General features: G+C 42.2%; 1 long non-coding RNA gene across 1 annotated transcript in view; it reads left to right on the plus strand.

Moving 5' to 3' along the window:
* LOC106508477 overlaps window positions 1171-26287 on the plus strand; it is a 44209-nt gene continuing 19092 nt past the window's right edge. Inside the window, exons 1-2 of the long non-coding RNA XR_002339968.1 lie at window positions 1171-1422; window positions 13368-13497. This is a non-coding gene — a long non-coding RNA (uncharacterized LOC106508477). The remainder of the gene's footprint in view (window positions 1423-13367; window positions 13498-26287) is intronic.

Below are 26287 nucleotides of genomic sequence, written 5' to 3' on the forward strand. Positions count from 1 at the left end.
ATGATTACGATGCATTCTCCTTTGTTTCTTCTTCTCTGAATTTGCCCAAAGAAAATGTGAGGCAAAGGGGATGAGAGGGAGTCTTGAGAAGGAATTCAGTGCCTTCTCATCTGTATTTTAAGTAGGAATGTAAAGAGCTTCTGATTTTAGTGGAAGGAAATATTAAACAGAAGTCTCCTCTAAGGGTTTTAGTTGTCAATCTGTTATGAAGCTCTGAAATGCCAGATCCAGAGCACAAACATGCCAGGAATTTTTTTTTTTTTTAAAAAAAACCTAAGAATGAATCCAGAATTATAAAATTGTTTTTTATTCAGGTCCAGAGGGTGTTTTTAGATTAGATTAAACATGATCACCATTGAAAGTAAAAATGTGTTCACAATACTAAGAACTGTGTGGTTTTTACATTTCTAGGTTGTGAATTACGTTTTAAATATATGTAACTAGATATGAGTAATTGGTATTGGGGTGGGACTGGTAGTTTCTGTAAAATGTATTCTAGGCTGTGCATTTGAGCTGGAAAATTGCATCACTGGCCCCTCCTGTGAAATATTGGCTGGGCTGGAGGCCGTAGTTGAACTGATGTTGAGCATCCTGGGAACAAGTGAATGACCTTGAACGAGTGAAGGATCTTGGAAATATCTGAGAAATTAAAAAAATGAGTTTCAAAGGGTGATTAGGTACATGGGAAGAACTAGTGGGAAAGAGCACAAAGGCTGACCTTCCTTGTGGAGAGATGTGTCCTAACTCACCTCAGTGGAGGGAATGGAGCAGTCAGGCTGCTGGTTGCAGCATCCCACTGCTCAAGACCTTCCCTTTCTGGCTTATTCTTAACCCTTATTATTATACTTTAATAATTCAATGAAGAATGCTTATACACACAGATGACTTTTTAAACAGAATGAGCTTAACCAGGCAGAAGAAGGAGACATTCATTGTGTTATGTCCCCAAGGATAGTGGAAATCTTTTTCTTTCTGTTGCTCTTGTGTTCCTTCCCTCCCCCGCTGCTAACAGCACCCCTTCCTCCCTCATTTAACTGGGGCTGACCCCACCACCTGGACCAAGGAAGGGCACATGATCCTGGCCTAGCGAATCAAAGCATTATCCTCACCTGGCCATTGTGTTCAGGCATGAGCATGTGACCTAAGCTAGACCAATAGGAAACATTCCTAGGATCTTGGCGAACAGACTAAGTGGTGTTCTCCTTCAGTGGGATGGTTAAACCATTAGGCTGCTAAGTGGGAAGCAGCTGCTGGTGGTCTTGCCGTGATGAGGGGAGGAACTCCTGAGCGGGCAGGCAATGCTGAGCATCTCCACTGCCAATTTACTTAACCTCGTGAAACATTTCTTCCTTAATCTGTCAAGTGGTGGAGAATAATATCTATCTCACAGTGCTGTTTTGTGGATTAAATGCCAAATACTAAGTAAGTATTGAAAAAGCATTTCCATCTTCCTTCCTTTCCTTCCTTCCTTTTTTTTTCTTTCCCTTTTTTTCTTTCTTCCTTCCCTCCCTCTTTTCTTCCACTTGACCTTACTTTCAAGATCCTCCTCCACCCCCCAAAGAAAGGGACATTATTTGGGCACAGACTCAACACCTTTTACCAGTGATTGCTCTCCTGAGGCACTGGGGAAGCCATAGAAAAATCATCTTGGAGGCCTCAGTGAAGGTAATATTTGCAGAGCTGGCGTGGCCGCCTGGAGGGTGCAGGGTTCAGAGAGGTGGGGGATAGAGGTTAAGGCAGCAGATCTTTGTTGACTATAAGGAGGACACTTCTAACCCAAGAGCTTTACAATAAAGATAAGGGCATTTTAAAGGATGAGGAGTTTCTAGTGCTGGGGACAACCTGCCAAAGATGGATAATCCTCTTTCAGGGATGGAATAGAGGGACTTGTGTGTAGGGGTTAGTTAGGACTGAGCTTCCAAGGTGACCTCTAGCTATGATTTATTATTTAATCTAATGCTGGGACAAGGTGTTCCCTTCCCAGCTAGATTGAGAAAAACATCTGGGGATGAAAATATTGTTTCCTTCTGGCAGTGGTTCTCAGACTCTTCAGTGTGTCAAAATTGCCTGGAGGACTTGCTAAAAACACAAATTATTGAGTCGCAGCCCCAGAATTTCTGATTCAGCAAGTCTGGGATAGGTCCCAAAATGTGAGTTTCTAATAAGTTCCCAGGGGCCGCTGCTTGTCCAGGGGCCACGTTTTGAGACCTGCTCTCCTTGGGCTCACTGATGTTATGAATGACAGCTGGTATACTGTTGAAAAAGCCCCAGGCTAGGAGATAGGAGACCCAAGTTCTTGCTATTCGCTACTCCCTGTAGCTGTGGGTGTTGGGCAAGTCACCTACTCTCTCTGGCCCTCATTGCTGAAAGGAGACAAGTTAAACTAGATTGTGTTGGTGATCATCTTTTCAGCACAATGGGCCCCCTTCCATCAACTTTCCTTTTGTGGACATCAGGTTTTGCGAGATTACTTTTCTCCTCCAGAAATATAATGTGTCATTAAACAATAGCGTGGTTAGCCCTACTTTTGGCAGTTATCTGATTTTCTTTGGTCTTTCTGAGCTCTTGGACAGTAGCTCAGGGAATCTGTCCATAACCACTGGGTTAAGTGATATTTAAGGTGTTTCCTTAAATATCTTTAAGGTGCAACATTTTAGGATATTTGGTGCCCAATGCAACCTTGAGTTACTCTTTGGAGGGTGGTGAGGCTGATTTCGGAGAGGCAGCAGTGGGTGATGGCTTGAAGCGGGATCCTAATTTTCTGCTCAGGAATTGAACCTGGGCAGCCTGGATGAAAACCAGGAATCCTAGCCACCAGACCAGCTAGAGGCTAGAAGTAGAATTGCCCTGATTCTTGCCCCCATTGAAAGCAAGAATGTTTCAAGGAGGCAAAGATTGTAAAAACAGGTATAAAATTTTTCTTAAAAACAGTGCAACATGTAGGAGAGCACAGAAATACAGAGTATTAGTTTATTTAGCCAAGGCAGAAGTAAAGCAGTGAAACACACCCAAGGGAGATGTGAGGGTGCCAGCATCCCCTTGAATGAGGTGTGCTCCAGAGAGGTGATTTAAATTGCTTATATAGGACAGTTCTTCTGGGTCTTTGTCTTCTTTGGCCAATTAACTTATTTTATCTTTCACGCCTGACCAGATCTAGGGCCCTCCCCTGATCTGCATGTGCATCTTTTGGCCAAGGTGGATTCCTAAGCAGAACATGGCAGGAAGGTGATCCAGACTTATTATGGCCTGGAACCCCCTCCCTTTCTGACTCAGAGGGGTCTCTCTGCCCATGTGCAGTTGGGGTCTCCCTGATCCTGAGGATGGGGAGGACATGACCTCTTTGTTCTGCCCAAGCAGAGCTCAGCCCCTCTTCTGAATCCTGTCATCACCATTGTTTAACAAGTTCACAGAAGACAAGTACCAGTTAGTTGTCTGTGCCTGTTATTATTTCTATCTTGTAGTATAGACAGGTGGCTGGTTGTAAATGTCTATCTTAGAGTCCACCTGTCTCCTGCCTCAGGAAGTGTAAATACCAGGCTAGTTGCAGTTGTCTCTCCTGGAGCCCATCCATCTCCTGCCTCAAGGCTTGTGCTCCTACTGTTGACCCACAATTTGTCAAGGATGTAGCCAGGGAGGTCTCAGGCTTCGTGGGGAAGGTCAAGAAGCTTCTAAAGCTTCTTCAGTTTTCAGACTGGTGTTAGGGCCTCATGGCTTCCCCTGTTGTCACTTCTTGGGGTACCATGTTTGAGAATTTGGGGCTGGTACTGATTCAAAGATTTGGAGGTTCATGGCTCAAATATGTTCTCCAGGAGAGCTTTTTTAAAAAAATTATTTATTTATTTAATTGTTGTTTCCCCAATACAATTTTTTTTTCTACTGTACAGCATGGTGACCCAGTTACACATACATGTATACACTTTTTTCTCCCATTATCATGCTCCATAATAAGTCACTCAGGAGAGCTGTTTTTAAAAGAGATTAAGGAATTAATGGGTTTAGATGTTTCCAGTTAGAGTTGATTTTAATTCTCATTAGGCTCAATGAGTGCAGATGTGTCTTATGTTGATAAATATATCACCTGTTTTTCACACACCCTGAAGGGATGCTATTGAACATTTGAGCCTCTTCTGGCTGCTGCAAATCCTGGCTATACCACTTGGCAACACCTCTGTACCCACATCTTTTCCAGCTAAGTGAACCGCTAGGCTTATGCTAAAAACATGTGTGAGTTTGATCATTTGCATGCAATGCTTGCAGCTGAACTGCTGCTACCCTTCCGCTGGAGGGGAGAGGGGGCTTGCTGTTTTGAATATCTTTGTCTCTATGGGAGCATGTAGAAGCAAATGTGTTTGTGAATTGGAGTGATTCTGAGAGGCTTTCCCCATACGCTCAAGTTGATAAGATTCTTTGCAATGCAAGGGTTTTGTAAGCACTAACTCCCTCCCAGGTGCCATACGAGGTAATGAGAAGATCCTGTTTTGACCCCATTCCCACTCCCCAGTTCCTCACAGTCGAGCCGGGCAGCCAGTCTCTAGACAGATGGTAAGGAAATGGAAGTCTCAGTGGGAACTGCTGAAAATGACTTCCCTGGGGCTCCTAGGAAAGGCTGCTCTTCTGACCAGCTGAACAGCTAACTTGGAGAATGATGCAAAGATGGGAGAAGTTCAGCCTTTCCAATGGGAAAATAAATGGACATTTCAATGCCAGAACTTTGAAGGATGAGGTCCTCGCCAAGCTAATGGGGAAGGCCTTCCCATCAGATGGAACAGTCCGTGCAAACCTGCAAATCCCTTTAGATGGGGTAGAGGGCTATGTGGTTGGGTACAGATGGAAGGAGGGGTGGGTGGGTGGTGGGGGGAGGAAATCAGGAAGAACAAGGCCAGGCTGCAAAATTTGTTTTGTGCCAGGCTATAGAGCAGTGCTTCTCAAACTTGAGCACTCATCAGCATGAACGCTGATTTTAAAAGTAGAAGTTTGGGGTTTTGGGATGTGAACTCTTATATTTGGAATGGATGGGCGATGGTGCCCTACTATATAGCACAGAGAACTGTGTGTGATTGGGTCACTTTGCTGTACAGCAGAAATTGAAAAAACATTGTAAATCAACTATACCTTAATAAAAAAAACTCAGATTGCTGAGCCCTTGAGAGTTTCTGATTTAGTAGGTCTGAGTGGGGCCTGGAAACTTGAATTTATTTTTATTTTTTTAAATTGGAGTATAGTTTATTTGTAATATTGTGTTAGTTTCAGGTGTAGAGCAAAGTGATTCAGTCATATATATACCTGTAAATTTCAGATTCTTTTCCATTGTAGGTTATTACAAGATATTGAATATAGTTCCCTATGCCACACAGTAAATATTTATCTATTTTATATATAGTAGTATGTATCTGTTAATCCCATACTCATAATTAATCCTTCCCCGACTTTTTCCTTTGGTAACCCTAAGTTTTTTATGTCTGTGAGTCTGTTTTGTACATATGTTCACATGCATTATTTTTTAGATTCCATATGTAAGTGATATAATATTTGTCTTTGACTTATTTCACTTAGTACGATAATCTTTAGGTCCATCCAAGTTATTGCAAATGACATTATTTCATTCTTTTTTATGGCTGAAGAATATTTCATTGTTTTTGTACCACATCTTTATCCTTCATCTATCGATGGACATTTAGGTTGCTTCCATGTCTTGGCTATTGTAAATAGTGCTGCTATGACTATTAGGGAGCATGTGTCTTTTTGAATTAATTTTAGTCTTTTCAGGATTTATGCCCAGGAGTGGGATTTCTGGATCGTATGGTAACACGATTTTTAGTTTGTAAAGGAACATCCATGCTGTTTTCCATAGTGGTTGTACCAGCTTACATTCCCACCAACAGTGTAGGAGGGTTCCCTTTTCTCCACACCCTCTCCAGCATTTGTTATTTGTAGACTTTTTAATGATGGCCATTCTGACTGGTGTGAGTGATTTCTAATAACGTGGAGGATCTTCTCATGTGCCTGTTGGCCATTTGTATGTCTTTTTTGGAGAAGTGTCTATTTAGGTCTTCTGCCCGTTTTTTTTGTTTTTTGTTTTTTTTTTGGGGGGGTAACTATCTTTTTTGTTTTTGTTTTCATTGTTCAAAGTTTTACTGAAGTATAGTTGCTTACAATGTTGTGATAATTTCTGCTGTACAACAAAGTGATTCAAAGTTATACATGTATACACATCCATTCTCTTTCAGATTCTTTTCCCACATAGATTATCACAGAATATTGGATAGATTCTCTGTGCTATAGAGCAGGTCCCTGTTGGCCAGTCATTCCATATACCACAGTGTGCATATGTTGATCCTAAACCTGCAGTCCACTCTCCCACTCTCCTCAACCTGTCCCCTTTGGTAACCATAAGTTTGTTTTCAAAGTCTGTGAGTCTGTTTCTGTTCCACAAATAAATTCAATTGTATCCTTTTTATAAGATTCTACATATAGGTGATTTCACATGATGTTTGTCTTTCACTGTCTGACTAACTTCACGTAGTATGATAATCTCTAGGTCCATCCATGTTCTGCAAACGTTCCACCCATTTTTTTGATTGGGTCATTTGTTTTTTTTGATATTGAGTTGTGGGAGCTGTTTGTATATTTTGCAAATTAAGCCCTTGTCATTCACATCATTTGCAGTCCGTAGGTATCTTTTTGTTCTGTTTATGGTGGAAACTGACCTTTCTAACAAATGTCCTGGTGATGTCGCTGGTCTTAGGGGCTGCCCTTTGAGAATCACTGCTAAAGAGTTTGGATCTTTGGGCAGTGGGGTGCTTCTGAAAATGTTCTAATTAGTGTGCCATAGTCTTGCATTTTGGAAGGAGCTTTCTGGCAGAAGTTGTGGAGACCTTGTTGGAGTGGTGAGTCAGAGATGAGTTAGATGGTGGCTGAAGTGGTTGAAGCAACATGATGGGTGAGGCCTGAGCAAGGAGGTTTAGGGGGTGGACATGGAGGTGGAGCTTTTAGCCTGGAATACGGTCCCTGTGTCATTAGCCCCCTGTTGGCATCCATTTCGATCCTCTTTGTGAGACATTCAGCAGGTGGAATCACTGAGTCTCTGACTCATGTACGAGGTCTGCCCAGGGCTGCACAAAGGACACAGCGCTGCCTCTCAATGACAGGAAAGAGAGATTATTTTTAGCCAAATTCGGCAGGATGATCTATTGCGGTTTTCATTTTCTCAGCACATTTTATTGAATTTTATTAGGTCATTTAGCAAATAATTTTAATTTTCTGCTTAGATCAGAATTTCAGAAAGTAATGTACTGTTGTACTGTTAATGAGCCCCCTAATAAGCTCCAGGAGAATGCGATTTGCAAATCACTCCTGAACATAACTGTCATTCACTCAGCCTGGTTGCCAATTAGCTCACTCCTGAGCTGTTCTCCCTGAGAGGGCCTGGGGATTTCTGGAAGATTCCTGTACCTGGATGGGCTTTCTGCAAAGTGGAAGTAGGTGAGGGAGCCAGAGGTCATTTTAGTGCCAAGCTGTGGCACCTGCTGTTTTCTTGTTCCCTCCATGGGAAGCTAGTTCATAATCTCAAAACTGAAAGGCACCCTGAGTTGCATGAATCAAGTAATTGTAACAGTTTGGCAGTTAACCATGAAGGCATCTGGGGAATTCAGCTGCAGGATGGTGCTGGACAGAGAAGGGGATTGGAGGCAAAATTTATTGAAGACTTCTTTATGCCAGGCACTGGGTTAGGACACTCTGTTTATTAATAATTTAAAAAATACAAATACACACTATTACATTTAGAGTGGATAAGCAATGAGGTCCTATTGTACGGCACAGGGAACTATATCCAGTCTCTTGGGATAGACCATGTTGAAAGATAGTATGAGAAAAAGAATGTGTATATTTGTATGACTCAGTCACTTTGCTGTATAGCAGAAATTGGCACAATATTGTAAATCAACTATACTTTAATAAAAAATACATGAATACTTTTTCTGTAAACTATTTTAGCAATAAATAGTTCCCTCCTTACTCTGCTAATAGTTTAGGACAAGAGTGGGCAAACTATGGCCCAGGGGCCAAATCTATTGTGCAGATTGTTTATGCAAATAAAGTTTCATTGGAATATAGCCACATTCTCTCAATTACACATTGTCTATGGCTGCTTTCATGCTACAGGGGCAGAGCTCAATTGTTGTGACAAAGACAGCATGGCCCACAAAGCAGAAAATATTTGCTATCTGGCCCTTACAGAAGTTTGCTTATCCTCCTTTTAGAATATGGACTCTCATGCCTTTTTCTATATGTTTATGTATCGGGCATAACAAAATTCAATCCGAGTCTATTTAATTTTTCACAGAACTGAAATTGTACCTTATGCGTTATTCTGAGATCTGATTTTTTTTTTCTCTTGATTATATGTCTTGCAGATCATTCCATAGTGGAGTATTATTTTATTGATTTATATTTTATGACTATGTAGTAATCTATAATACAAATATCTTATAATTTATTTACACTTTTTTTTTGGTATTTCAGTCCATTACCTTCCTGAGTTTTTCTAAACAAACTTCTTATTTTGACATCATCTTAGATTTGCAGAAAAGTTGTGGCGATAATAACTTTCTAGTTCCTGTATACTTGTCACCCAGTTTCCCCTAATGTGCTAACATCTTACATTACCATGGTATATTTGTCTAAGAAATCAACATTGGTATTTACTACTTTTAATTACAGCAGTAATTCATAAAAAGCCTTCTTCTTTAAAAATAGAACAGTATAGATCAGGGCAAAATTCTCTTTGGCCTTCCAGCTTAATCTCAGGACCCTTACCCCAATTCCTACCCCGAATTTGATATTTATTTTTCTATATGTAGTCACTATAAACATACACACACACACACACACACACACACACACACACAATGTTAAAAGTATAATACTGCTTTGTAGTTTAGAAATAGTATCCTACCATTTATATTGATATTTGTATATGATATATATGTTTATCATTCTTCAACTTGAGTTTTCTTCTCAAATGATCTTGGACATCTATTCACGGTCATGGACATAAACTGGACTCATTATTTTACTTGCTGCGTTGCTTTTCTGCAATATGATACAACATAGTCAATTGAGTCATTTCCTTATTGATGGCAATTTAGGTTGTTTCTATTTTTCACTGTTATGAACAATGCTGCAATCAGCATCCTTGCATGTTCAGCTGTTTTTTGCACGTGTGTAATTATTTTTTTTGAGGGATAGATTCCTGTAATTCAAATCACAGGGTCAATGGGCGTGTATGTACATTTTTCAGTAGATACTACAAAATTGGCATCTCAAATGGTATGTTATCCTGTATCTCCGCCACAGTGTGTGAGAGTGCATTTCCCTAATAACTGTCACCAATGACAAGTGGATTTTTTTTTTTTTTTGGCCAGGTTGAGAGATGTTATATTTTATACAGGATAAAGTAGACTTCAGGATAAAAAAAATTTACCAGAGACAGGAATATTCTAGAATGATTAAAGGATCAGTTCACACAACAGAGGATAGAATCATGTTGAATAGACACGGCTACAAAGGAAGTACAACAGCAAAACCATATCGTTAAAGCTAAGCACTTGCTTACTTCTTGAGCCCACAATTCCAGCCCTGGGTACCTACCTGAGAGAAATGAGTATGTATGTCCACCAAACACTGGTGGCAAAGATGAGTATGAGTATGTTCATAGCAGCTTGATTCACAATAGCCAGGAACTAGAAAACAACCCAAATGTCTATCAACATAGAATGGATATATCAATTGTAAAGTATTCATGCATTGGAATATTACACAGTAATGACAAAGAGTGAACTGCCATTACATGAAGTAACATGGATGGATATTAAGATATTCTGTTGAATGAAAGAAGCTAGGACCGGTGAGAAGATACTGTCTGATGCCATTTAAGTGAAATTCAGAAACAAGGAAAGAAAATTAATCTATGGTATAGAAATCAGTATAGTGGTTCCTTTGTGATTGGGAATGGGCATGAGAAAGTTTCTAGGGCAGCATTCTATATTTAGACATGTATGTATCTTGACCTGAGTACATGGGTGTATGCATAGATAAAATTTCATGGACCCATAAGACTTGTGACTTTTATGTCTTAATAAAAAAGTATATAATACATGATAGATTCTGATTTGAGCAACACTGTTAATCACTCACTTTCTGCCAGACACTGTTGTCATCTCCTGAGCTGCCATCTCCCATCACCTATAGCATGGGTACCTGCCTCAGTTTCTCTTCTGCATCCTAGTTCCTTTCTGGATCTGAGTGTCTCTCTAAACTTCAGCCACATGGCAGGGCTCAGAACTGACTCAGCTAAGGCTCCTTCCTGGGGAGGGTCTTTGATTCTGGGCCTCCAGCCATTGGCTGGACTCCATTCATGGATGTCCTGTTTGCTCTTTTTTTTTTTCTTTTTTAGGAATGCACCCACAGCATATGGAAATTCCAGGCTAGGGAATTTCCATATGCCACAGCATGGAATCTGAGCCACATCTGTGACCTATACCACAGCTCATGGCAATGCTGGAGTCTTTTTTTTTTTTAACATGGATTTTTTTTTTATATATAATGATTTTTATTTTTTTCCATCATAGCTGGTTTACAGTGTTTTGTCAATTTTCTGCTATACAGCATGGTGACCCAATTGCACATACATGTATAGATTCTTTTTTCTCACATTATCGTATTTCATCATAAGTGACTAGACATAGTTCCCAGTGCTACACAGCAGGATCTCATTGCTTATCCATTCCAAAGGCAATAGTCTGCATCTATTAACCCCAAGCTCCCAATCCATCCCATTCCCTCCCCCTCCCCCTTGGCAACCACAAGTCTATTCTCCAAGTCCGTGATTTTCTTTTCTGTGGAAAGGTTCATTTGTGCTGTATATTAGATTCCATATACATCACTTATATCTGGAATCTAATATACTAAGCAATGCTGGATTCTTAACCCACTGAGCAAGGCCAGGGATCGAACTCCTGTCCTCATAGATACTAGTTGGGTTCATTACTGCTGAGCCACAAGGGGGACTCCCTGTTTGCTCCTTTCTTTTTGATTGTGACTATTTTCTCTGAGGGAACAGTTATCAATTCCAGTCTCAGAAGTGACCTCGTTAGCAATCACTAGCTTGCACAGACTCTCTGGGGCGCTTGGCCTCTTTGCCAAAGGCCCCTAATGCACCTCAGTGTTCCCACTACCTCCACTTTCCACCTTCTCTGCTTCCAGAATCCCGGCCCCCAGTCTAGTCCCTGCTCACACACCTCTTCGGATGCCCTGTAGGTGATCATAAACACCTCTTTATGACACTCTGCAGAGCTACAGTCTAAATTAGAGGCATCAGCTGGAGCACAGCTGAGAGCTGAGACAGTCCCTCTCAGGTCCCCTCTAACTTCCCCTCTAAATGAGCCTCCCTGATCTTAAAGGTGCTATTTCCTGGATGGTTAAAGGAAGATGAGATTTTTATCAAGGGACGTGCCTGAGCATCACCGTTGCCAGTGAACCCACTCAGGTGTCTTTGCTGCAAATGTGCCTGCTTGTCATTTTCCACCTTGCTTGGAGCACGGACTTTCCTGCCAGGAGTGATAAAATTTCTTCTTGCAAAGCTACCACCAGAATAGATAGCTGGGAAGATGACCTCAGTGACATCTCATGACTGTATAAATTGGAAAATGACCCAGCAGTTCGGGGACAAGAGCTCCACCTGGGTGCAAAGCCTTCTCAGGCTTGGTTATGGGCTGGGCTGGGGGCCTTGGTCATTGGCGGGTGATATCAAGAGCTTTGTTCCTGTTCATGTGCAGTTGTCTCTAACAAGGCACTAGCTGGGCCCATTTGTAGGCTGGCCCAGTCTCCTTGTTCTTAATTGCTTTTTCTTGCTTTTCACAGAGAAAGAGAGCAGATTGTTGGCCAGTTCATTTTGACCAATTTCCCTTCCTTTTATCAACCTGTGATAATTTGCAGTATTTCTGGAACACAAGCCAGTAGAGTTAGTGTTCAAGACAGAGTGGTTATCAGGTGGTGTGGGAAGTAAGCCTTGGGTGTGGCGGGGTGCTGGCTGCACAGAGCTCGTCCTTCTCTGGGAGAATGTGTGTGTGCTGGGGGATGGTCACAGAACCATCCTGACAGCAATCTGTTCCCTGTCACCAGGATATCAGGGCACTGGGCCTGGCCGAAGTAGACCTGGGTTCCCAGCTCTGTCATTTTCTAGCTTCTCTACCTTGGACAAACCACGGAAGGACATAGTCTTAGAGCTGGAACAACTCATTTATGGCTTGGTTTCTCTGTTTCAGCTCTGCTTGCCCAGCTTCTCTCTGCTTGGATGTTTCCAAGACTAGAGAACTCACTAACTCTTGAGAGGAGCCTACTTCAATAGCCTGAAAGACTGAATATCAAACATAAAATGGAGTTTATTCATTCCTTTGCTCATTGGATGTTGACTATATTTGTAACCACATCTCCAGGTTCTCTGACCTATGGGTACATAGTCACACCTTGTCCATTGCAGGAAGGCAGTCCCTTGTAGAATCCTGCTAGGATTATGACATGTCCCCAGATTAGACATGGTCAGTGTGGTTCTCAGGGCCAGCCAAGCTCGAACTTTGTCCTTGTGCACTGGAGCAGGTGGTGCTGGACCTCTCCCCTTTCCTCCCCCACTGCCTCGAAGTGCACGTTTGTGTGTAGGACATGGGCAGAGTGATCCTCTTCCAGTCTCTGTGCTACACTTTGTTGTTTGGGTCTCAAAGATGCCCTGTCCATGTGCAGTCTCATGATGTCTTCAGTGGAAACATCTCTTGTGTCTTCTCACCTTGATCCTTCTCTCTGTAGAGCCTCTGGCTCATACCTAACCCACCTTTGCCCATCTCTTCTCCCTGTGCCAACTGAAAACTCTCCTCTTCAACCCAAACAAGGCCAGTATGCAAGAGGCTTGGACAAGTAGAGTCTTGGAAATGAAGGAATGTTGTCCAAGCCCCACTCACAAGCAGCAGTCGATTGCCAGCATTGGCTTGGTTGGGACACTGTGGTACTAAATGGGGTACCTAGGTGCTTAGCATCGTGGGGCCTTAGTAAAGTCATAACCAGTATGGTAGCCTTAGTACCACCTGCTGGATCCAGAGAGAGACATTGTAGCTACTGGGATATGGAAGGTGGAAAAAAGCCTGAAGTGGGCATGAGTTGGAACAGCATGGAGAAGGCAGAGGATGCACACCTTTGGCAGCTCCAGCTTACCTCGTGCCCAGCACAGGCAGCAGGTGGAGCCACCAGCAAAGATCAGTTCACTTTCTCCCTTTGCACATCTTCCCTCCAGAAACCATGACAATTTCCAAATCTAGGTCCAGCAAGTGTGATGCTCAAGCTTGGGCCATGATTACCGCAAGAGATTGAAGACATTGGCTTTATGGAAGATGTGCACTGAACATGCTCTGGGCACCAGTGGTCCATTTAAGGGCTTATTGCCTCCAGGTAAGGAATCAGACTCCAACGGCCTCACGCCCCACTCCACTCCATCTTACTCCATTCTTTTCAGGTTCCTATGGAAGCACTAGGACAAGACTCCCAGAGGCCATGAGGGTTGATGCTGGGTGGGAAGGCTATAGGGATTTTTCAAGGGGGTCCTGAGGTGAAAAGATCAGAGAGTGAATCTGAAGGTTAGAAAGAGAGGAAGGAAAGCCTGTTGCTGGAAGATGGGGTGTAGATCAAGTGGCCAGAATTTGGCAAGATTGGAAATGGGTTGTACTGTGGCAGGCAGAGTGGGTCAGGGCAAGCAGTCCAGGACTAAAGCAGTGAAGCGGACGAGGTTGTGTTCCCTTTATGTTCCCTTTAGTCTGGGGCACCCTGAATACTGGTCAGAGCCAGGGATGAATGGGGACTTTCATTTTATTTCATGCCAGACAGTCAGACTTGATTCTGTATGTTTCCAAAGGTCTGTTGGACCTTCCCACATGCACATTCCATGGCCACTTCTCTCTTACATCCCAGTGGCATCCATGTGCCCTTCCTCACACTTCCTGTCCTGAATGGCCCTACTATTCACCTAATCCCCCAAGGCAGGCACGTTTCCCTTCCTTGCCATTTGCCATCTCTTGCTACGTCTGTTTTCCCTCCTCAATAGCCTTTGAAAAGCATCTCCTTCCCTCTCTGCTCTAGGTCTGCCAGCTCTAATGTTTCTCCCCTGGGGCACAAGAGCCTTCTGATTCTGCTCTTGCAAACCTACCTTTCATGTGATCACCTTTCTGCACCCAACCCGTTAGCATGTCGCTTCCTTACCTAGAGGGAATCCTTGCTGCCTTCGTAATCATGTCCAGACCTTGCATGATTCATGAGACCCTCCCTGACTTGCTGAAATACCTGCCTCTGTTTCCCCCCGCTTTCCCACAAGCACTCCTCCTCCACATCACCGCTAATGTTTACTGAGTGCTTACTAGGCATTCAGTCCTGTGCTGGGAGCTTTTCACACGTGATCTCACTGATTCCAAGAACCACCCAATCTATAGATCTGCCTGTGCTTTGACCACCACCTGGAACCACTTCTCTCCTCTCCAGCTGCAAGCTTCCCCACCAATCCATGTCTTCTGGAAAGCAATGCATTTACACAGACTTTGTAATGGATTGACTGGGTTTGAATCCTGACTTTCCACTTAGCTGGGCTACCTTGTGCATATGATCTAATCTTTCGGTGCCTCAGTTTCTTCATCTGTACAATAGGAGTAATGATAGTCCCTGCCTTGTACTGGAATCCACTGCTTAGTACCACGATGAGGATCGAATGAGGAAATACCTCTAAGATGCTTAGCACGATGCCTGGTATTGTAGAACTACTCCCAAAATGCTGAGTGTAATTCCACCTGCTCTTGATACCCATTCTTCCTTCTTGAAGTATCCTGTGCCAGCTGGAGGGTCTGGCTCACTTTTCACTCTTCAAGATCTTATTCCCTTTCCCCGAAGGCTTTGTGTGACCCTCTCAATCTGGGAGAGGGACCCTCCTCAGTGGTCTCAGAGTGTCCTCTGCTTGCCTCCAACACAACATAACACAATGCAGCGCTCCCTGGAGAAATGGTAGTTTTCGTGTTTTTCTGATGTTTGAGTCCCTCAAGGCACAGTCTGCCAAGGGCCCAAGCCCAGCCCCTTGGGTTGAACACAAAGCAAGCATTCGGTGGTGAGTGCTTGCCAGTGGAGGAAAGGAAGAAGCAAGCGCTCGAAAGATCCTGGAAGGATCCACATTGGCTGTCTCATTGAGTGCTCTGTCCTACAACCTGACATGTGACAGAACTTGGGAGGCCTGTTACACCTCCGACCTCCTGACAAATTTAATATAGGTTTGGGGCTGTCTTTACCCTGGACGCCCCCCGCCGCCCAGGTCCCAGCTGTAGAGTCATATTTGCCTACTGCAGTCATGATCAAGTTAAAAGAATAGTGAAGATGAAAGGAGCCAAAAGCCAGGTCTCTTGGGCAATTTCCCTGGTAATGCAGGAACAGAATTATCCAAGGAGTGATTGACAAATTAGAAGCACTTTGCACCTAATTTTAATGCATTTGGCTCCTTGAGAGGAGGAATATGTTAAACTTAAAATTATTCACCTTGCAGTAGCTTCTGTCTTTCAAATCAAAATCAATCTTCACGTGGGGCACTAAATCTTAAGGAAACAAATTGCTTTCTATGGTACATTGCACTCTTTAAATGGCTTTATTTGGAGGGCCAGCTGAGCAAGTTAATTTCAGCGGCACAGCTGGTTGGCGATTGTGGAGTGGGCGCTCTCCACCTCGTGTGTCGGTGGAGAGAGCCTGGTCTGGCGCTCATTAGCCACCCTTGGATTAAAGAAACAGAGTAATGGGAACATGCACTGGACCATGGGGGTGGAAATTAAAACAGAATTTCAAGACCCAAGTTGGTCTGTTGATATACAAGGTTGTGAACTTGGTCCTTGGAGCATCCTTTTCCTCTCCCTCTCAGTGACTCCCAAATATGGGTGCTTTTATAGCTCAGGACCATATTATCCTTCTTGTTAACTACCACAGAAACCCCTCCTTGGGGAAGGACAACATAGACTCATTCACACGGAGGTGATTGTAACTGGGAACAATTTATAGTTTTTAATATCAAGTGGTATTTTGCTATCAAAAGAAGATGAAGCCAAAGGAATTAATCTCTAATTAGGGAATTTGGGGCATGAATTGATGAGTGGGGACTTGCTGCTATTTCCCATGGGACTGCATACTTTAGAATCTTAACATTTTTGAGCTAGGAGGAAACATAGAGGTATTTCTAGTTTAGTCTGCATTTTCGTAGAATGTAGAAATTCTATTACAAGGTAACAGTTACCCATTCTTTGCTTGGATGTCTTCGGTGATGGAGAATGCACTGCATTATTAGGCAGCCCGTCCCATTGATGGGTAGTTTTATTTTAAAAAATTCCACCTTATTTTCTACCAAAATTGGTCTTCGTGGAACTTCCACCCATTAGGTGGAGTTTTGTATTCTAGATCAAGTGTCTTCTGAGTGACAGTCCTTCAGATGTTGAGGTTGACTCTTCAAGTCCCCTACTTTACCCCTCATTTGTCCTCTGCTGTCTAAGTTATAAAACTCTGTATTCCTTCTGTTGTCTCTCTCTATATACATCTTCCAACTGTCCCTCAATCCTGGCCCTTTTTCTTAGGACATCCTGGTTGGTTCATGTCCTTCTTAAAATGCAGTTAATGTAATTTTTCTAAATGCAGCCTGGCTTTGGAGGGAGGTTTCCACTCATTCATGAAGGTTTGAAGCTGAGCTTGCCCATCCTGGAGCCAGGCAGACAGGCTCTCTCTGTCTCCCAAGCAGGAATTTGTCCTTAGACCTGTGACATTTGATTTGGTCTATTCTTGGTCGCCATCCCCTGCTATCCGGTGTGTCTGCCATTCCTCTCAGCAACTTGCCATCCTTACATTTGATGAGCTTTCTTCCTGCCAGTCTCTCTGATGAGGTATGAAAGGCTATTAAGGATAATTTACTTGGGAACGAGAAGTGGTGGCAGCAGCAGCAGTTAAAAAAAAACCCCAAAAAACCAAAAAAACTCCTTCCTCTAAAAGTCATATGTATTTACTTAAAAATACAAGCACAAAGAAAACAAAAATGATCTATTAAAAAATCCATTTCTTTGTGTATGTCTTTTCATAACACTTTTATACAATGGGTTCATATTTTTTTGCTGTTTTACTTACTATGACTGTTTTCCCATGTTGGTAAGCAATCTCCTAGCAGGTCATTTTTTTTTTTTCATTCATTCCTTTCTTTTTTTAAAAAATTTATTGGAGTATAATTGACTTACAAAGTTGCGTTAGTTTCAGTTGTACAGCAAAGTGAATCAGCTGTATATACACGTATATCCATTCCTTTTCAGATTCTTTTCCCATATATGTTATTACACAGTATTGAGATCATTTTTTAATGCCCCCAGTTATATGAGCATACTATAATTTATTTAATCCCTATTGTTGGACATTTGGATTGTTTTCTAATTTTTCCCTCTTGTGAGCTGTGCTGTTAGGTTCTTATGCTCATCCACGATAAATTCATAGAAGCAGATTGCTGAGGGCAACGGGTAGGCAAAAATTTTGGTATTTGTTGCCAAATTGCAGTGCAGAAAAATTGCGCCATTTTATATTTTTCAAAGAGCAGGAGAGCTAAACTCCCAACTTAAAATTCTTGCTCTGAGTATGTGTTTCTTTTTTTTTAAACTTTAGTTATTGTGGACTGTCCTTATTATTTTAGGCTTCCCTGTTCAGAAGGTTTAATTTTAAATTTAAAATTAAAAAAAAAGATTGTGGAGCTTTTAGAAACTGAACTTGATATCTTTTCTCATTCAGGCCACATGATGTAATTAGTAAGGATCTGATGAATGTTTTAAGCTTCAGATGCCAGGCCCTAGGGCCTTTGTGGAACCAACCAGGAAGATGCACCTTGTCTAAGACACATCAAAATGCCTGGTCAGTTTTACTCAAAACAGGCACTAGTTTCTGGTCGTGTTGTAGTAGAATCCGCCTGGAGTGTAGAAATTGTAGGAATTGTAGTAGAATCAGTTTCTGGATTCTTAAGATGAAGCATAGTTAAGAGGACCATCCAAACTAGAATCTGATTTTTTATTGTTGTTGTTTTTTTTTTTCTCAAAAGCTATGGAATACACTGATTCCAGCTAAATATAGTAGGTCCAGTCTCTCTAGGAATGAATGTAAGGCAATCAGACAGCTGTCGATTGTCAAAAGAACTGATGCTTCTAAGTTTCCAAAATGAGTTGTTAAAATGTAAATCACTTCCTTACACATACACAAAACTACAGAATTCCACAGGGAAGCAAATCTTTATTTTAGCCATAAAACTCAGAAGACATTTCTAATTTGTTGTCCATCTGACCACAGAGGAGCTGTAGAGCAGCTGGGACTGCAGTTGGTTGCCTCTAACAGAAGCCTGACTACAGTGGTTTAACCAAGCCAGGGTTCATTTCTCTCACACAAGAAGTCCAGAGCTGGTGCAGCTGCTCAGAGAGGTGGCTGAGAATCTAAACACCATCTAATAGCTTGGTCTACTATCTTTGTTATGAGATTTTTACCCTCTGGGTAGCAAGATGTCAAGAAGAGGGGGAAAAGGTAGAGCTGTGTACCAGCTTCTCATAGCCTTTTTATTAGGAAAATATGGGAGTTCTCTTGGAGTGCAGTGGGTTAAGGATCTGGCATTGTCACTGCTGTGGCATGGGTTTGATCCTTGACTTAGGAACTACCATGTGGCCAAAAAAAAAAAAAAAAAAAAAAAAAAAAAAAAAAAAAAAAAAAAAAGAAAAGAAAAATAGGAATTGATTTCCATCTTATTGCTTCAGAATGTACATGGCCACACCCTAGCTACAAGGGAGTCTGGAAATGTGAAATGTTCATATTTTCAAACCAAGGTTAATAATAAAAATGAAGGGGGCGAATGTGTTGGAAAAGAATTAGCCTAAATACTTGAAGTTTAAATTTCCTGGGTTTTCCTTTCGGCTCTACCACTTGTAGACTCTGCAAATATGGACAAGGCACATTTCCTCTTTGACTTTAGGGGTATCATCTGTGAAGTGATGAGGTAGGAGAAAGTGATGTCTGAAGGCATCAGTATCTTGGAGCTGGTTTGTACTGACACACGAGAGCTGAATGTGTCTTTTCAACTCTCTGTTCAGTGATGTTATGTGCATGGTCTGAAACTGGCCCTGGGGGTAGTGGTGGTGGGGATATTTATACCATGGAAAGTGGCAAATGCTATCAATCAGGGCTTCCCATCATCGCCTCCCAAGCAGGTCATTAAACATTTACAACTGTCTAAGAGACTTTCCAGTGTTAACAGCCTCCAAATCTATCATTTTATTTCTATAAATCAGAGTTTCACAGGGTATTGAGACCTCACCTGGGAGACTTCTAAGCCTCTCTCACCCGCTTTTCTATCCTATTTCTATGGCTCTCTTTTGTGTTGCCTCCATCTACACTTCCTTTAATCTATTTAAAAATTTCTTCTGATTTCCTGCCTTCTCCTCTGATTTTCCTTTAAGTGACCATGTTACAAAATTTAGAAACAAATGCATTTGCTATGATTATGTACAGACTTTTTTTTTTTTGTCTTTTGAGGTCCGCACCCAGGGCATATGGAGTTTCCCAGGCTAGGGGTCAAATCGGAGCTGTAGCTGCCAGCCTACACCACAGCTCACTGCAACACTGGATCCTTAACCCATTGAGCGAGGCCAAGGAACAAACCCACAACCTCATGGTAACTAGTCGGGTTCATTAACCACTGAGCCACAACGGGAACTGTACAGACTTTTATGTTTCTGACTGTAAATAAGTGTGACATACTTTTAAATCTAAGTACTTAAAAAAACCTATTTCTTTCTATTACACCTAATGTTGATTTTACTTGAGTACAATTCTGAATCACAGTTTTCTTTCTCATGTTTTTTTTTTTTAATCATCAAAAACTACTTTTAATGATCTGTTTACCAACAACTTGACTGAGTCCTTTTTTTTTTGTTGTTGAAAGCATAGTATTGAAAACTTAATTACCAAAGTATTGGTCACCATCTCATTAGAGTCATTCACTTTTTTATTGTGGATTTTTAAAAATAAAATTTTAAATTTTGAGATACAGATTTGCATTCGCATGTAAGAAATAGCACAGATACAGAGTTGAAGGAATAATACAGCAGCAACATCTTACAAAACTCTAGTGACAACATCCAAACAAAGATGTTGACATTGGAGTTTCCATCATGGCACAGCGGAAAAGAATCCTACTAGGAACCATGAAGTTGCGGGTTTGATCCCTGGCCTCGCTCAGTGGGTTAAGGATCTGGCGTTGCTGTGGCTGTGGTGTATGTAGGCCGGCAGCTGTAGCTCTGATTGGACCCCTAGCCTGGAAACCTCCACGTGCCATGGGTGCAGCCCTAAAAAGACAAAAGACAAAAAAAAAAAAAAAAAAGGATATTGACATTGGTATATCCTGCCACTGTTTTGGGGCCAAGAGCAGATACTAGAGCTCCAGCCAGCTTCCTGCTTCTCTTTAAATCTGTCCGTGTCTTTTTGCTTCCTAGCACTTGCACAGCTGGGTCTTTTTTTTTTTTTTTTTTTTTTGTCTTTTGTCTTTTTTGTTGTTGTTGTTGTTGTTGTTGTTGTTATTGTTGCTATTTCTTGGGCCGCTCCCGCGGCATATGGAGATTCCCAGGCTAGGGGTTGAATCGGAGCTGTAGCCACCGGCCTACATCAGAGCCACAGCAACGCGGGATCCGAGCCGCGTCTGCAACCTACACCACAGCTCACGGCAACGCCGGATCGTTAACCCACTGAGCAAGGGCAGGGATCGAACCCGCAACCTCATAGTTCCTAGTCGGATTCGTTAACCACTGCGCCACGACGGGAACTCCTGGGTCTTTTTTATTTGAGTAGAAAGAAAAGAAAAAAAAAACAGGGAGTATCTAATATCTTGCTTCTCAAAAATGTGGTCTTTGTAATTCCATGGTGGCCTAGTGGTTAAGGACTTGGTGTGGTCACTGCTGTGCCTTGGGTTTGATCACTGGCCCTGGCCTGGGAATTTCTGCAAGCTATAGTCATGGCCAAAAAAAAAAAAAAAAAAAAAGTGGGGTTCCCACTATGGTGCAATGAGATTGGTGGTGTCTTGGGAGCACTGGGACACAGGTTCAATCTCCAGCCCTACACAGTAGATTCAGGATCTGGCATTGCCATGGCTGCGGCTTGGGTTGCAACTGTGGTTGAAATCTGATCCCTGGAAATCCATATGTCATGGGGCAGCCAAAAAGTGGTTTTTGAATGAAAAATAGGGTCACCACCAGAAAGCTTTTTTAAAAAGCAGAATCTTGGAAGTTCCCATTGTGGCTCAGTGGTTAATGAATCTGACTAGCATTCATGAGGACATGAGTTGAATCCCTGGCTTCGCTCAGTGGGTTAGGGATCTGGCATTGCTGTGAGCTGTGGTGTGGGCTGCAGACACAGCTCAGATCCTGCGTTGCTGTGGCTGTGGTATAGGCCAACAGCTACAGCTCTGATTCGACCCCTAGCCTGGGAACCTCCATATGCCACCAGTGGGGCTCTAAAAAAAAAAAAAAGCAGAATCTTGAGCTGTACCAAGACCTGCTGAATCATAATTTGGACTGTAACAAGCTCCCTAGGTGGTTCATATGCACTTTAAAGTTTGAGAAGTTCTGGTGTAACAGGTTACTGGTCAGTCTTCAAACCAGATATATTCTTCTCTTGGGCTTCACTAAGGAGGGCTCCCTGCAGTCCTAAACTCCTCTTTGCCACGAGGAGGGATGACCAGCCCTATGGAGTGGGGCAGAGAGTTGGTCGACCTAGGCTGCCATCTGACCTCTCTCCTCTGATTGAGCCCAGTGAGATTCCCTTCTTGGGACCCATCCTTATGCCACTAAACTCAGAAGTTAGTCTCTGAAGGGGTGATGAAGGCAGGAAGCCCAGCAGCTTGGGGCAGTTCTCCTTCGTAGTGATCTTAAAGTCTGGAGAATTCGTCCTCACTCTTGCTTTGTCATTCATGACTTGGTAAAGCTTTTGCTAGTTCTGTCCTTCACTTTTCTAATTCTTATAAGGGAAACTAAGTCAGAATAAAATTTGATGGTTTCATGTCAAGTACCAGATGCTTAATTTTGTGATTTCCATTAAGCCTTACCTGTCAGTATGGAAGGTAAGCCTTATCACACCCCTTTTACAGACTTAAAGGAAAACCCAAGGCTCAAAAAATTTAGTAACTAGCCAAAGATCATTCTTAAATGAGAAGACAATAATTGTTTCAGGGTGGTAGACCCTGAAAAATTCTCCTCCACTGGGTGGAAATAACTGAATCAAATAGCATTTCCTTCCTCTGGTCTTAGTCTTTTTAACTTCCCACCTGATTTAGATACTGGATTTTATTAATGCTTGGGCATGTTTCTAAATACTTTCCATGTTTTATTTAATTTACTCTTCAGAGGAACACTGTGACATTGCTTTTATCACCCCATTTTACAGATGAGGAAATAGCTGTCAGAAGTGGAAAACAGTCTGGCAGTTCCTCAAATAATTCCACATCGAGTTACCATATGAGCCAGCAATTCTAGTCCAAGGTAAATACCCAAGGAAATGAAAACACACATCCACACAAGTTATTGATAATAGTCCAAACATGGAAACAATCCAAATATCCATCAACTGACAAATGGCTCAACAAACTGTGGTATATCCATGTAGTGGAATATTATTCAGCCAGTAAAAGGATAAATTTTTCTTTTATTTTTCATGCTAATGGATTCAGGCTACAACATAGATAAACCTGGCAAACATGATGTGAGAGAAGTGAAAGAAGCCAGACACCAAGGACCACATACTGTATGATTCCATATATAGAAAATGCCCAGAGTAGGCAAATGCATAGACACAAAAAACAGATTAGTAGATGCCTAGGGCTTGAGGAGTGATGGAGAGAGTGAGGAGGGTGAAAGCTAAGGCAATGAAGTTTTTTTTTTGATACTGAAATGTTTTAAAATTGATTGTGGTGATGGTTGCATAACTTCATGAATACAGTAAAAGCCATTGAATTGTACACTTGAAATGAGAGAATTGTGTGGTAAGTGGCTCTTTCAATAAAACTATATAAAAAAGCAAAGAAACTAAAATCACAACAACTATTTGGCAGAGACAACAGTCCAAACCAGGGATTATCTGTCTAGGCTCTGTACCCCTTCTATTTATATCACATCAGACTGTTCAATCAGTGGCTCCCACCCACATGCTGATGCCCAGCATCCCTGATCAGTGAGATCAGAAGCTCTGGAGGGGGACCTGGAACACAGTAGATTTTAAGGCTCCCAGGTGATTCCCAATGGGTACCATGTTTTGGATGGAGAAATTTTCTCAAGCCTGGCTCCATGGGCTCTGGTACCACCTGTCACTATTCAGAGGCTGTGATCTACATGGAATCTAAAAGATTTGGCATGAAATTTTGATCAAAGCAATTACCTATATGCTTTTTCAGTGGAGGTTGTTTGTGGCGTAGCAGTCAGAGAAATTGAACTGTCAGAAACGAATATAAGAATAATAAGGAAATCTTTCTTCTTCATTGAACACCCAAGATTAATAGTGGGCAAAATACAGTTTTGAATTAAATTGAATATGTATACGACGTTGCTTTTTTTGTTAAAAGACTATATTAAAAGGAGACAACCAGACCCTCAATTTTTTTTCCCAATAATGTTAGTGTTGTATATCCTAGCTTGAATAAAACACATTTCATAAAACACCTACACAGTTCTGCAATGCATTATGGATGGCCTCTCTGGAGAAATCTTACATGCATTTCAACTTTGACATAGTGATATGGTAATAATAGAAGTCTTTGGCATATAATTCTGCAGACATTTTAATAATTTTTAGCCTTACTGATGGAAAGCCAGGGTTTACCTCCCTGGTACTGACCTGCAGTGATTTGGGAGAAGTGGATGAGGCAGGAAGGACCCTCTTTCATCCCCACAGATGTGGAGCTGTGGCATCAAAAGCCAAATGGGAATGTATTTGAAATTGTATTAGTTGGGATAGAGTTTGGCTGCTCTAGGAGAAATTCAAAATGAGAATGGTTTAGTAATTGAGAAGTTTATCTCTATCTCACATAAAAGTCCAAAACGGTGTGGCTACTCTGTTCTTTGCTTAGGCTCAGGGATCAGGACACCTCTATACTTGCTGTCCTTCTGTTCCTAGGACACTGCCTCTCTCTGCATGGTCTGATATGGCCCATTACGGCTGCCACCATCATATTCTGCTTTGGGAAGAGAAGAAAAAAGGAGCAAAGCCTGCCTCTTCCGTCTATGGACAGGAACTAAGGGTTGCATATACCACTTCTGTGCACATCCTGTTGATCAGGACTTAACCATCTTCACATATGAGCACATCTGGGTCCAAGGGAGCTTAGCAGTTATAATATTTATGTCAGTTGGCCAAATGCCCAACTAAGAGTCCAGGTTTTCTATTGCTGTAGTAAAAGGGGAAAATGGATATTGGGGCATAACTAACAGTTTCTGATAAAGGGAGATCAAAGGGCTTGAAATCACGGATATGACAAAGACAAAATGAGCTTTCTCCTTAGAGTTGTTTAGTAGTCTCTCTCCATCATGTAATGAAGAAGCAAGTCCAGTTAGCCCCTTCCTTTCTCCAATCCTGATTGTCTCAGAGTCCTACTGAAACTCAGGTTCAGGGAAGACTGATTGAGTGGCCGCTCTGTGTTGTGAGTAACCGAAGGCTCATTATGCACTTGACAATCTTATGAAATATGACTTCTATCTATTTCATTGGGAGTCCACTCCTGGGACCTGGGGGGAGAGCATGGGGTTCAAGAGAAGGAAACAGAAGGTACTAAGGGTGGGGGTAGCGAGGTGAGGTGGTACAGCTAGGAGAACTTCTGGAGGGTGGAAATTGAGAGTGTGGGGGAGTGAGGGGAGATGCAGCAGAAGGAACAGGTGGGGGCCCATTAAGTCGGACATGTAATGGGCTTTTCTAGGCAAAGGGAAGCCCTGATGTGTATTAAGCTGGAGAGTGACATGGTAAAGTTGCCTTTTAGAAATCTGCTCTGGGGCAGGAGATTGGCTGGGACCTGGAGGAAAGATCTAATGAGAGATGAGCTAACACCTTCACGGTGCAGATGATAGCGTGGAGACAGAGTCAACAACTAGATGTCAAGGAGGTAAATCTGTAGTTCTGATTGAATGCGAGGTGAGGAAGAAAGAAATTACAGGGCAATTCTCAGGAGGATCCTAGGTCTATGGTGTGGATGATTGGGTTGATGATGGTTCCATTCATGAAGAAAGGTTTAACTAGTTTCTCTCCAACTGCAAAAAGTAATAGTTCTAAACACCCTTATGGTAGGAGACTGTAGAATTGAAAAATCCATGGGAAAAGTAGGATCAGGTAACTAGGGTATTTACAAACCTCTGAAAGTCCCTAGTAATACAATTTTACCCTTACAAAGTAAAAGCAATAACAGGGTCTTGAATAAAGATTACATCAGTGACTTTTTTTCGCATCTTGAATTAGTGAAATCACAAAAAATAGGTAGCATGCCATTAACTCCCGCTGATGGCAGCTCTCTGGAAATTTTTAAATATCATCTTTGTCGTAGCTTCAGCGGAATAGCTATACACATGTTTTGCTCTGTTGAAGATAATCAGCACCTTCAGAGGCATTTTCTTTTAGTGTCTAATACTCCGTCCCGATGTTTAATGCCTTTCTGATTTTACGATCTGGACTGTCAAAGTCACCGTATCTAGGTCATGACTCAAAAGTAACTATCACCGATTCATGTGGAAACTTAACCCCAAATCCCCACAGCTGCTGCAGAGGCGTAGAGAAAGAAGTCTATCTTCGTACAGCAGGATTCTGAGTAAGGAAGGGGCGATTGCTGCAGGGGTGAGATGCCCACATTTTAAAGCCAGTTAGGCGTATCCTGGACCATAAAGGTAGACCTGCTTCTGTTCCCTGGACTTTAGCTGCAGGCTCAGCCTCGGTGGAGCCCTTCAGCAAGGTCCCCTGACACTGGGATGGGAGAGGAGAAAGGCAGTTGGAATCTCCCTGCAGGTCTCTGCTCCAAATCCTCTCATGGCTGAGTGGGCCTTGACCTCACAGTCAGGCTCTGCTAATAGCTCATCTGCCTTGTACCTGAGAAGTTGAGCTATGCAAAGGGAAGAGAAGAATTCAGGCTTTGGCATTTCCTGACAGT

This window comes from Sus scrofa, chromosome 17 (assembly GCF_000003025.6).
Source record: "Sus scrofa isolate TJ Tabasco breed Duroc chromosome 17, Sscrofa11.1, whole genome shotgun sequence".
Lineage (NCBI taxonomy): Eukaryota > Metazoa > Chordata > Mammalia > Artiodactyla > Suidae > Sus > Sus scrofa.